Source organism: Taudactylus pleione, unplaced genomic scaffold (genome assembly GCF_031769625.1).
Source record: "Taudactylus pleione unplaced genomic scaffold, aTauple2 ptg001270l, whole genome shotgun sequence".
NCBI lineage: Eukaryota > Metazoa > Chordata > Amphibia > Anura > Myobatrachidae > Taudactylus > Taudactylus pleione.
In genome coordinates this window covers 75,001-85,000 of record NW_028285670.1, presented here as the reverse complement: position 1 = coordinate 85,000, position 10,000 = coordinate 75,001, and the positions used below count along the sequence as shown (strand labels likewise).

At 37.2% G+C, this 10,000-nt stretch overlaps 1 non-coding gene and 36 pseudogenes across 1 annotated transcript; all 37 read left to right on the top strand.

Moving 5' to 3' along the window:
• The first annotated feature begins 217 nt into the window (after positions 1–217).
• On the top strand, positions 218–336 carry LOC148443768 (5S ribosomal RNA; annotated as a pseudogene).
• A 115-nt stretch (positions 337–451) lies between these two features.
• Positions 452–570, top strand: LOC148443767 (5S ribosomal RNA). The gene has a single exon (XR_015875557.1). It is a non-coding gene; the product is annotated as a 5S ribosomal RNA (ribosomal RNA).
• Positions 571–686: 116 nt separating this feature from the next.
• LOC148443766 (5S ribosomal RNA) lies at positions 687–805 on the top strand (annotated as a pseudogene).
• A 116-nt stretch (positions 806–921) lies between these two features.
• Positions 922–1,040, top strand: LOC148443765 (5S ribosomal RNA; annotated as a pseudogene).
• A 116-nt stretch (positions 1,041–1,156) lies between these two features.
• On the top strand, positions 1,157–1,275 carry LOC148443764 (5S ribosomal RNA; annotated as a pseudogene).
• Positions 1,276–1,391: 116 nt separating this feature from the next.
• On the top strand, positions 1,392–1,510 carry LOC148443763 (5S ribosomal RNA; annotated as a pseudogene).
• Positions 1,511–1,626: 116 nt separating this feature from the next.
• On the top strand, positions 1,627–1,745 carry LOC148443762 (5S ribosomal RNA; annotated as a pseudogene).
• Positions 1,746–1,860: 115 nt separating this feature from the next.
• On the top strand, positions 1,861–1,979 carry LOC148443761 (5S ribosomal RNA; annotated as a pseudogene).
• A 350-nt stretch (positions 1,980–2,329) lies between these two features.
• On the top strand, positions 2,330–2,448 carry LOC148443760 (5S ribosomal RNA; annotated as a pseudogene).
• A 116-nt stretch (positions 2,449–2,564) lies between these two features.
• Positions 2,565–2,683, top strand: LOC148443759 (5S ribosomal RNA; annotated as a pseudogene).
• A 115-nt stretch (positions 2,684–2,798) lies between these two features.
• Positions 2,799–2,917, top strand: LOC148443758 (5S ribosomal RNA; annotated as a pseudogene).
• Positions 2,918–3,033: 116 nt separating this feature from the next.
• Positions 3,034–3,152, top strand: LOC148443757 (5S ribosomal RNA; annotated as a pseudogene).
• Positions 3,153–3,267: 115 nt separating this feature from the next.
• LOC148443756 (5S ribosomal RNA) lies at positions 3,268–3,386 on the top strand (annotated as a pseudogene).
• Positions 3,387–3,500: 114 nt separating this feature from the next.
• LOC148443755 (5S ribosomal RNA) lies at positions 3,501–3,619 on the top strand (annotated as a pseudogene).
• A 116-nt stretch (positions 3,620–3,735) lies between these two features.
• LOC148443754 (5S ribosomal RNA) lies at positions 3,736–3,854 on the top strand (annotated as a pseudogene).
• A 116-nt stretch (positions 3,855–3,970) lies between these two features.
• On the top strand, positions 3,971–4,089 carry LOC148443753 (5S ribosomal RNA; annotated as a pseudogene).
• A 116-nt stretch (positions 4,090–4,205) lies between these two features.
• LOC148443752 (5S ribosomal RNA) lies at positions 4,206–4,324 on the top strand (annotated as a pseudogene).
• A 115-nt stretch (positions 4,325–4,439) lies between these two features.
• Positions 4,440–4,558, top strand: LOC148443751 (5S ribosomal RNA; annotated as a pseudogene).
• Positions 4,559–4,673: 115 nt separating this feature from the next.
• On the top strand, positions 4,674–4,792 carry LOC148443750 (5S ribosomal RNA; annotated as a pseudogene).
• A 116-nt stretch (positions 4,793–4,908) lies between these two features.
• On the top strand, positions 4,909–5,027 carry LOC148443749 (5S ribosomal RNA; annotated as a pseudogene).
• Positions 5,028–5,143: 116 nt separating this feature from the next.
• Positions 5,144–5,262, top strand: LOC148443748 (5S ribosomal RNA; annotated as a pseudogene).
• Positions 5,263–5,603: 341 nt separating this feature from the next.
• On the top strand, positions 5,604–5,722 carry LOC148443747 (5S ribosomal RNA; annotated as a pseudogene).
• Positions 5,723–5,838: 116 nt separating this feature from the next.
• LOC148443746 (5S ribosomal RNA) lies at positions 5,839–5,957 on the top strand (annotated as a pseudogene).
• A 116-nt stretch (positions 5,958–6,073) lies between these two features.
• Positions 6,074–6,192, top strand: LOC148443745 (5S ribosomal RNA; annotated as a pseudogene).
• Positions 6,193–6,308: 116 nt separating this feature from the next.
• LOC148443744 (5S ribosomal RNA) lies at positions 6,309–6,427 on the top strand (annotated as a pseudogene).
• Positions 6,428–6,543: 116 nt separating this feature from the next.
• On the top strand, positions 6,544–6,662 carry LOC148443743 (5S ribosomal RNA; annotated as a pseudogene).
• Positions 6,663–6,778: 116 nt separating this feature from the next.
• LOC148443742 (5S ribosomal RNA) lies at positions 6,779–6,897 on the top strand (annotated as a pseudogene).
• Positions 6,898–7,013: 116 nt separating this feature from the next.
• Positions 7,014–7,132, top strand: LOC148443741 (5S ribosomal RNA; annotated as a pseudogene).
• A 116-nt stretch (positions 7,133–7,248) lies between these two features.
• Positions 7,249–7,367, top strand: LOC148443740 (5S ribosomal RNA; annotated as a pseudogene).
• Positions 7,368–7,483: 116 nt separating this feature from the next.
• LOC148443739 (5S ribosomal RNA) lies at positions 7,484–7,602 on the top strand (annotated as a pseudogene).
• Positions 7,603–7,718: 116 nt separating this feature from the next.
• Positions 7,719–7,837, top strand: LOC148443738 (5S ribosomal RNA; annotated as a pseudogene).
• A 116-nt stretch (positions 7,838–7,953) lies between these two features.
• On the top strand, positions 7,954–8,072 carry LOC148443737 (5S ribosomal RNA; annotated as a pseudogene).
• Positions 8,073–8,189: 117 nt separating this feature from the next.
• On the top strand, positions 8,190–8,308 carry LOC148443736 (5S ribosomal RNA; annotated as a pseudogene).
• A 351-nt stretch (positions 8,309–8,659) lies between these two features.
• LOC148443735 (5S ribosomal RNA) lies at positions 8,660–8,778 on the top strand (annotated as a pseudogene).
• Positions 8,779–8,894: 116 nt separating this feature from the next.
• On the top strand, positions 8,895–9,013 carry LOC148443734 (5S ribosomal RNA; annotated as a pseudogene).
• Positions 9,014–9,129: 116 nt separating this feature from the next.
• LOC148443733 (5S ribosomal RNA) lies at positions 9,130–9,248 on the top strand (annotated as a pseudogene).
• A 116-nt stretch (positions 9,249–9,364) lies between these two features.
• LOC148443732 (5S ribosomal RNA) lies at positions 9,365–9,483 on the top strand (annotated as a pseudogene).
• Positions 9,484–10,000: the final 517 nt, after the last annotated feature.

Here is a 10,000-nt window from a genome sequence, read left to right as displayed (position 1 = left end):
CCCAATCTCATCTGATCTTGGAAGCTATGCAGTGTTGGGCCTGGTTAGTACTTGGATGGGAGACTACCTGGGAATACCAGGGAATACCAGGGCCTGTAGGTAATTTTATGCAGCCATTACATTCTTTTCTATTACATTTTACATTTAATTTTTTCAACTTATCAAAGAATTTACTTGAGTAAAGAAGTAAAAGAGGTCTAAAGTTAATGTATTGAGCTCCTTCAGCCAAACCACACTGGACTTGCCCAATCTCATCTGATCTTTGAAGCTATGCAGTGTTGGGCCAGGTTAGTACTTAGATGGGAGACCACCTGGGAATAGCAGGAGCTGTAGGTAATTTTATACTGCCATAACATTCTTTTTTATCATATTTTACATTTCATTTTACAACTAATCATTGAATTTACTTGAGTTAAGAAGTAAAAGAGGTCTAAAGTTAATGTTTTTGAGCACCTACAGCCAAACCACACTGGACATGCCCAATCTCGTCTGATCTTGGAAGCTATGCAGTGTTGGGCCTGGTTAGTACTTGGATGGGAAACCACCTGGGAATACCAGGTGCTGTAGGTAATTTTTTGCAGCCATAACATTCTTTTCTATTACATTTTACATTTAATTTTTTCAACTTATCAATGAATTTACTTGAGTTAAGATGTAATAGAGGTCTAAAGTTAATGATTTTGAGCACCTACAGCCAAACCACACTGGACTTGCCCAATCTCATCTGATCTTGGAAGCTATGCGGTGTTGGGCCTGGTTAGTACTTGGACAGGAGACCAACTGGGAATACCAGGTGCTGTAGGTAATTTTATATAGCAATAACATTCTTTTCTGTTACATTTTACATTACATTTTTTCAACTTATCAATGAATTTACTTGAGTTAAGAAGTAAAAGAGGTCTAAAGTTAATATTATCGAGCACCTGCAGCCAAACCACACTGGACATGCCCAATCTTGTCTGATCCTGGAAGCTATTCAGTGTTGGGCCTGGTTAGTACTTGGATGGGAGACCAACCAGGAATCCCAGGTGCTGTAGGTAATTTTATATAGCCATAACATTCTTTTCTATTACATTTTACATTTAATTTTTTCAACGTATCAATGAATTTACTTGAGTTAAGAAGTAATAGAGGTCTAAATTTAATGCTTTTGAGCACCTACAGCCAAACCACACTGGTCATGCCCAATCTCGTCTGATCTTGGAAGCTATGCAGTGTTGGGCCTGGTTTGTACTTAGATGGGAGACCACCTTGGAATACCAGGTGCTGTATGTAATTTTAAACAGCCAAAACATTCTTTTCAAATACATTTTACATTTAATTTTTTCAACTTATCAATGAATTTACTTGAGTTAAGAAGTAAAAGAGGTCTAAAGTTAATGTTTTTGAGCACTTGCAGCCAAACCACACTGGACATGCCCAATCTCGTCTGATCTTGGACGCTATCCAGTGTTGGGCCTGGTTAGTCCTTGGATGGGAGACCACCTGAGAATACCAGGTGCTGTAGGTAATTTTATACAGCCATAACATTCTTTTCTATTACATTTTACATTTAATTTTTTGAACTTATCAATGAATTTACTTGAGTTAAGAAGTAATAGAGGTCTAAAGTTAATGATTTTGAGCACCTACAGCCAAACCACACTGGACATGCCCAATCTCGTCTGATCTTGGAAGCTATGCAGTGTTGGGCCTGGTTAGTACTTGGATGGGAGACTACCTGGGAATACCAGGGCCTGTAGGTAATTTTATGCAGCCATAACATTCTTTTCTATTACATTTTACATTTAATTTTTTCAACTTATCAAAGAATTTACTTGAGTAAAGAAGTAAAAGAGGTCTAAAGTTAATGTTTTGAGCTCCTTCAGCCAAACCACACTGGTCTTGCCCAATCTCATCTGATCTTGGAAGCTATGCAGTGTTGGGTCTGGTTAGTACTTAGATGGGATACCACCTGGGAATAGCAGGAGCTGTAGGTAATTTTATACTGCCATAACATTCTTTTTTATTATATTTTACATTTCATTTTACAACTAATCATTGAATTTACTTGAGTTAAGAAGTAAAAGAGGTCTAAAGTTAATGTTTTTGAGCACCTACAGCCAAACCACACTGGACATGCCCAATCTCGTCTGATCTTGTAAGCCTTGCTGTGTTGGGCCTGGTTTGTACTTGGATGGGAGACCACCTGGGAATACCAGTTGCTGTAGGAAATTTTATACAGCCAAAACATTCTTTTCTATTACATTTTACATTTAATTTTTTCAACTTATCATTGAATTTACTTGAGTTAAGAAGTAAAAGTGATCTAAAGTTAATGTTTTTGAGCACCTACAGCCAAACCACACTGGACATGCCCAATCTTGTTTGATCTTGGAAGCTATGCAGTGTTGGGTCTGGTTAGTACTTGGATGGGAGACCACCTGGGAATACCAGGTGCTGTAGGTAATTTTATACTGCCATAACATTCTTTTCTATTACATTTTACATTTAATTTTTTCGACTTATCAATGAATTTACTTGAGTTAAGAAGTAATAGAGGTCTAAAGTTAATGGTTTTGGGCACCTACAGCCAAACCACACTGGACATGCCCAATCTCGTCTGATCTTGGAAGCTATGTAGTGTTGGGCCTGGTTAGTACTTGGATGGGAGACCACCTGGGAATACCAGGTGCTGTATGTAATTTTAGACAGCCAAAACATTCTTTTCTATTATATTTACATTTAATTTTTTCAACTTATCAATGAATTTACTTGATTTAAGAAGTAAAAGAGGTCTAAAGTTAATGTTTTTGAGCACCTACAGCCAAACCACACTGGACATGCCCAATCTCGTCTGATTTTGGAAGCTATGCAGTGTTGGGCCTGGTTAGTACTTGGATGGGAGACCACCTGGGAATACCAGGTGCTGTAGGTAATTTTATACAGCCATAACATTCTTTTCTATTACATTTTACATTTAATTTTTTCAACTTATCAATGAATTTACTTGAGTTAAGAAGTAATAGAGGTCTAAAGTTAATGCTTTTGAGCACCTACAGCCAAACCACACTGGACATGCCCAATCTCGTCTGATCTTGGAAGCTATGCAGTGTTGGGCCTGGTTAGTACTTGGATGGGAGACCACCTGGGAATACCAGGAGCTGTAGGTAATTTTATACTGTAATAACATTCTTTTCTATTACATTTTACATTTCATTTTTCAACTTATCAATGAATTTACTTGAGTTAAGAAGTAATAGAGGTCTAAAGTTAATTTTTTTGAGCACCTACAGCCAAACCACACTGGACATGTCCAATCTCGTCTGATCTTGGAAGCTATGCAGTGTTGGGCCTGGTTAGTACTTGGATGGGAGACAACCTGGGAATACCAGGTGCTGTAGATAATTTTATGCAGCCTAACATTCTTTTCTATTACATTTTACATTTAATTTTTCAACTTATCAATGAATTTACTTGAGTAAAGAAGTAAAAGAGGTCTAAAGTTAATGTTTTTGAGCTACTTCAGCCAAACCACACTGGACATGCCCAATCTCGTCTGATCTTGTAAGCTATGCAGTGTTGGGCCTGGTTAGTACTTGGATGGGAGACGACCTAGGAATCCCAGGTGCTGTAGGTAATTTTATACTACCATAATAGTCTTTTCTATTACATTTTACATTTAATTTTTTCAACTTATCAATGAATTTACTTGAGTTAAGAAGTAATAGAGGTCTAAAGTTAATGCTTTTGAGCACCTACAGCCAAACCACACTGGACATGCCCAATCTCGTCTGATCTTGGAAGCTATGCAGTGTTGGACCTGGTTTGTACTTGGATGGGAGACCACCTGGGAATACCAGGTGCTGTAGGTAATTTTATACTGCCTTAACATTCTTTTCTATTAGATTTTACATTTAATTTTTTCAACTTATCAATGAATTTACTTGAGTTAAGAAGTAATAGAGGTCTAAATTTAATGCTTTTGAGCACCTACAGCCAAACCACACTGGATATGCCCAATCTCATCTGATCTTGGAAGCTATGCAGTGTTGGGCCTGGTTTGTACTTGGATGGGAGACCACCCGGGAATACCATGTGCTGTATGTAATTTTAGACAGCCAAAACATTCTTTTCTATTACATTTTACATTTAATTTTTTCAACTTATCAATGAATTTACTTGAGTTAAGAAGTAATAGAGGTCTAAAGTTAATGTTTTTGAGCACCTACAGCCAAACCAAACTGGACATGCCCAATCTCATCTGATCTTGGAAGCTATGCAGTGTTGGGACTGGTTAGTACTTGGATGGGAGACTACCTGGGAATACCAGGGCCTGTAGGTAATTTTATGCAGCCATAACATTCTTTTCTATTACATTTTACATTTAATTTTTTCAACTTATCAAAGAATTTACTTGAGTAAAGAAGTAAAAGAGGTCTAAAGTTAATGTTTTGAGCTCCTTCAGCCAAACCACACTGGACTTGCCCAATCTCATCTGATCTTGGAAGCTATGCAGTGTTGGGCCAGGGTAGTACTTAGATGGGAGACGACCTGGGAATAGCAGGAGCTGTAGGTAATTTTATACTGCCATAACATTCTTTTTTATCATATTTTACATTTCATTTTACAACTAATCATTGAATTTACTTGAGTTAAGAAGTAAAAGAGGTCTAAAGTTAATGTTTTTGAGAACCTACAGCCAAACCACACTGGACATGCCCAATCTCGTCTTATCTTGGAAGCTATGCAGTGTTGGGCCTGCATAGTACTTGGATGGGAAACCACCTGGGAATACCAGGTGCTGTAGGTAATTTTTTGCAGCCATAACATTCTTTTCTATTACATTTTACATTTAATTTTTTCAACTTATCAATGAATTTACTTGAGTTAAGAAGTAATAGAGGTCTAAAGTTAATGATTTTGAGCACCTACAGCCAAACCACACTGGACTTGCCCAATCTCGTCTGATCTTGGAAGCTATGCGGTGTTGGGCCTGGTTAGTACTTGGACAGGAGACCAACTGGGAATACCAGGTGCTGTAGGTAATTTTATATAGCAATAACATTCTTTTCTGTTACATTTTACATTACATTTTTTCAACTTATCAATGAATTTACTTGAGTTAAGAAGTAAAAGAGGTCTAAAGTTAATATTATCTAGCACCTGCAGCCAAACCACACTGGACATGCCCAATCTTGTCTGATCCTGGAAGCTATTCAGTGTTGGGCCTGGTTAGTACTTGGATGGGAGACCAACCAGGAATCCCAGGTGCTGTAGGTAATTTTATATAGCCATAACATTCTTTTCTATTACATTTTACATTTAATTTTTTCAACTTATCATTGAATTTACTTGAGTTAAGAAGTAAAAGAGGTCTAAAGTTAATGTTTTTGAGCACCTACAGCCAAACCACACCGGACATGCCCAATCTCGTCTGATCTTGGAAGCTATGCAGTGTTGGGCCTGGTTTGTACTTGGATGGGAGACTACCTGGTGCTGTCGGTAATTTTAGACAGCCATAGCATTCTTTTCTATTACATTTTACATTTAATTTTTTCAACTTATCAATGAATTTACTTGAGTTAAGAAGTAAAAGAGGTCTAAAGTTAATGTTTTTGAGTACCTACAGCCAAACCACACCGGACATGCCCAATCTCATCTGATCTTGGAAGCTATGAAGTGTTTGGTCTGGTTAGTACTTGGATGGGAAACCACCTGGGAATACCAGGTGCTGTAGGTAATTTTATACTGCCATAACATTCTTTTCTATTACATTTTACATTTAATTTTTTCAACTTATCAATGAATTTACTTGAGTAAAGAAGTAAAAGAGGTCTAAAGTTAATGTTTTTGAGCTCCTTCAGCCAAACCACACTGGACATGTCCAATCTCATCTGATCTTGGAAGCTATGCAGTGTTTGGCCTGGTTAGTACTTGGATGGGAGACCACCTGGGAATACCAGGTGCTGTAGGTAATTTTATACTGCCATAACATTCTTTTCTATTACATTTTACATTTAATTTTTTCAACTTATCAATGAATTTACTTGAGTTAAGAAGTAATAGAGGTCTAAATTTAATGCTTTTGAGCACCTACAGCCAAAGCACACTGGACATACCCAATCTTTTCTGATCTTGGAAGCTATGCAGTGTTGGGCCTGGTTTGTACTTGGATGGGAGACCACCTGGGAATACCTGGTGCTGTAGGTAATTTTAGACAGCCATAACATTCTATTCTATTACATTTTACATTTAATTTTTTCAACTTATCATTGAATTTACTTGAGTTAAGAAGTAAAAGAGGTCTAAAGTTAATGTTTTTGAGCACCTACAGCCAAACCACACTGGACATGCCCAATCTCGTCTGATCTTGGAAGCTATGCAGTGTTTGGCCTGGTTAGTACTTGGATGGGAGACAACCTTGGAATACCTGGTGCTGTAGGTAATTTTATACTGCCATAACATTCTTTTCTATTACATTTTACATTTAATTTTTTCAACCTATCAATGAATTTACTTGAGTAAAGAAGTAAAAGAGGTCTAAAGTTAATGCTTTTGAGCTCCTTCAGCCAAACCACACTGGACATGCCCAATCTCATCTGATCTTGGAAGCTATGCAGTGTTGGGCCTGGTTAGTACTTGGATGGGAGACCACCTAGGAATCCCAGGTGCTGTAGGTAATTTTATACTGCCATAACAGTCTTTTCTATTACATTTTACATTTAATTTTTTCAACTTATCAATGAATTTACTTGAGTTAAGAAGTAATAGAGGTCTAAAGTTAATGCTTTTGAGCACCTACAGCCAAACCACACTGGACATGCCCAATCTCGTATGATCTTGGAAGCTATGCAGATTTGGGCCTGGTTTGTACTTGGATGGGAGACCACCTGGGAACACATGGTGCTGTAGGTAATTTTTGACAGCCATAACATTCTTTTCTATTACATTTTACTTTTAATTTTTTCAACTTATCAATGAATTTACTTGAGTTAAAAAGTAAAAGAGGTCTAAAGTTAATGTTTTTGAGCACCTACAGCCAAACCACACTGGACATGCCCAATCTCGTCTGATCTTGGAAGCTATGCAGTGTTTGGCATGGTTAGTACTTGGATGGGAGACCACCTGGGAATACCAGGTGCTGTAGGTAATTTTATACTGCCATAACATTCTTTTCTATTACATTTTACATTTAATTTTTTCAAATTATCAATGAATTTACTTGAGTTAAGAAGTAATAGAGGTCTAAATTTAATGCTTTTGAGCACCTACAGCCAAACCACACTGGACATACCCAATCTTTTCTGATCTTGGAAGCTATGCAGTGTTGGGCCTGGTTTGTACTTGGAAGGGAGACCACCTGGGAATACCTGGTGCTGTAGGTAATTTTAGACAGCCATAACATTGTTTTCTATTACATTTTACATTTAATTTTTTCAAGTTATCAATGAATTTACTTGAGTTAAGAAGTAATAGAGGTCTAAAGTTAATGCTTTTGAGCACCTACAGCCAAACCACACAGGACGTGCCCAATCTCGTCTGATCTTGGAAGCTATGCAGTGTTGGGCCTGGTTAGTACTTGGACAGGAGACCACCTGGGAATACCAGGTGCTGTATGTAATTTTATACTGCCATAACATTCTTTTCTATTACATTTTACATTACATTTTTTCAACTTATCAATGAATTTACTTGAGCTAAGAAGTAAAAGAAGTCTAAAGTTAATGTTTTTGAGCAACTACAGCCAAACCACACTGGACATGCCCAATTTCGTCTGATCTTGGAAGCTATGCAGTGTTGGGCCTGGTTAGTACTTGGATGGGAGACCACCTGGGAATACCTGTTGCTGTAGGTAAATTTATACTGCCATAACAGTCTTTTCTATTACATTTTACATTTAATTTTTTCAACTTATCAATGAATTTACTTGAGTTAAGAAGTAAAAGAGGTCTAAAGTTAATGTTTTTGAGCACCTACAGCCAAACCACACTGGACATGCCCAATCTCGTCTGATCTTGGAACCTATGCAGTGTTGGGCCTGGTTAGTACTTGGATGGGAGACCACCTGGGAATACCAGGTGCTGTAGGTAATTTTATACTGTCATAACATTCTTTTCTATTACATTTTACATTTAATTTTTTCAACTAATCAATGAATTTCCCTTGAGTTAAGAAGTTACAGAGGTCTAAAGTTAATGCTTTTGAGCACCTACAGCCAATCCACACTGGACATGCCCAATCTCGTCTTATCTTGGTAGCTATGCAGTGTTGGGCCTGGTCAGTACTTGGAAGGGAAACCACCTGGGAAAACCAGGTGCAGTAGGTAATTTTATACTGCCATAACATTCTTTTCTATTACATTTTACATTTAATTTTTTCAACTTATCAATGAATTTACTTGAGTTAAGAAGTAAAAGAGGTCTAAAGTTAATGTTTTTGAGCGCCTACAGCCAAACCACACTGTACATGGCCAATGTCGTCTGAACTTGGAAGCTTTGCAGTGTTGGGCATGGTTAGTACTTGGATGGGAGACCACCAGGGAATACCAGGTGCTGTAGTTCATTTTATCATACTATAACATTCTTTTCTATTACATTTTACATTTAATTTTTTCAACTTATCAATGAATATACTTGAGTCAAGAAGTAAAAGATGTCTAAAGTTAATGTTTTTGCGCACCTACAGTCAAACCACACTGGACATGCCCAATATTGTCTGATCTTGGAAGCTATGCAGTGTTGGGCCTGGTTAGTACTTGGATGGGAGACCGCCTGGGAATACCAGGTGCTGTAGGTAATTTTATATAGCCATAACATTCTTTTCTATTACATTTTACATTTAATTTTTTCAACTTATCAATGAATTTACTTGTGTTAAGAAGTAATAGCGGTCTAAATTTAATGCTTTTGAGCACCTACAGCCAAACCACACTGGACATGCCCAATCTCGTCTGATCTTGGAAGCTATGCAGTGCTGGGCCTGGTTAGTACTTGGATGGGAGACCACCTGGAAATACCAGGAGCTGTAGGTAATTTTATACTGCCATAACATTCTTTTCTATTTCATTTTACATTTAATTTTTTTAACTTATCAATGAATTTACTTGAGTTAAGAAGTAATAGAGGTCTAAAGTTAATATTTTTCAGCACCTATAGCCAAACCACACTGGACATGGCCAATGTCGTCTGATCTTGGAAGCTATGCAGTGTTGGGCATGGTTAGTACTTGGATGGGAGACCACCTGGGAATACCAGGTGCTGTAGGTAATTTTATATAGCCATAACATTCTTTTCTATTACTTATTACATTACATTTTTTCAACTTATCAATGAATTTACTTGAGTTAAGAAGTAAATGAGGTCTAAAGTTAATTCTTTTGAGCATCTACAGCCAAACCACACTGGACATACCCAATCTCGTCTGATATTGGAAGCTATGCAGTGTTGGGCCTGGTTAGTACTTGGATGGGAGACCCCCAGTGAATACCAGCTGCTGTAGTTCATTTTATCATACTATAAAATTCTTTTCTATTACATTTTACATTTAATTTTTTCAACTTATCAATGAATTTACTTGAGTTAAGAAGTAAAAGAGGTCTAAAGTTAATGTTTTTGTGCACCTACAGCCAATCCTCACTGGACATGCCCAATCTCGTCTGATCTTGGAAGCTATGAAGTGTTTGGTCTGGTTTGTACTTGAATGGGAGACCACCTGGGAACACATGGTGCTGTAGGTAATTTTTGACAGCCATAACATTCTTTTCTATTACATTTTACTTTTAATTTTTTCAACTTATCAATGAATTTACTTGAGTTAAAAAGTAAAAGAGGTCTAAAGTTAATGTTTTTGAGCACCTACAGCCAAACCACACTGGACATGCCCAATCTCGTCTGATCTTGGAAGCTTGGAAGCTGTAGGTAATTTTATACTGCCATAACATTCTTTTCTATTACATTTTACATTTAATTTTTTCAAATTATCAATGAATTTACTTGAGATAAGAAGTAATAGAGGTCTA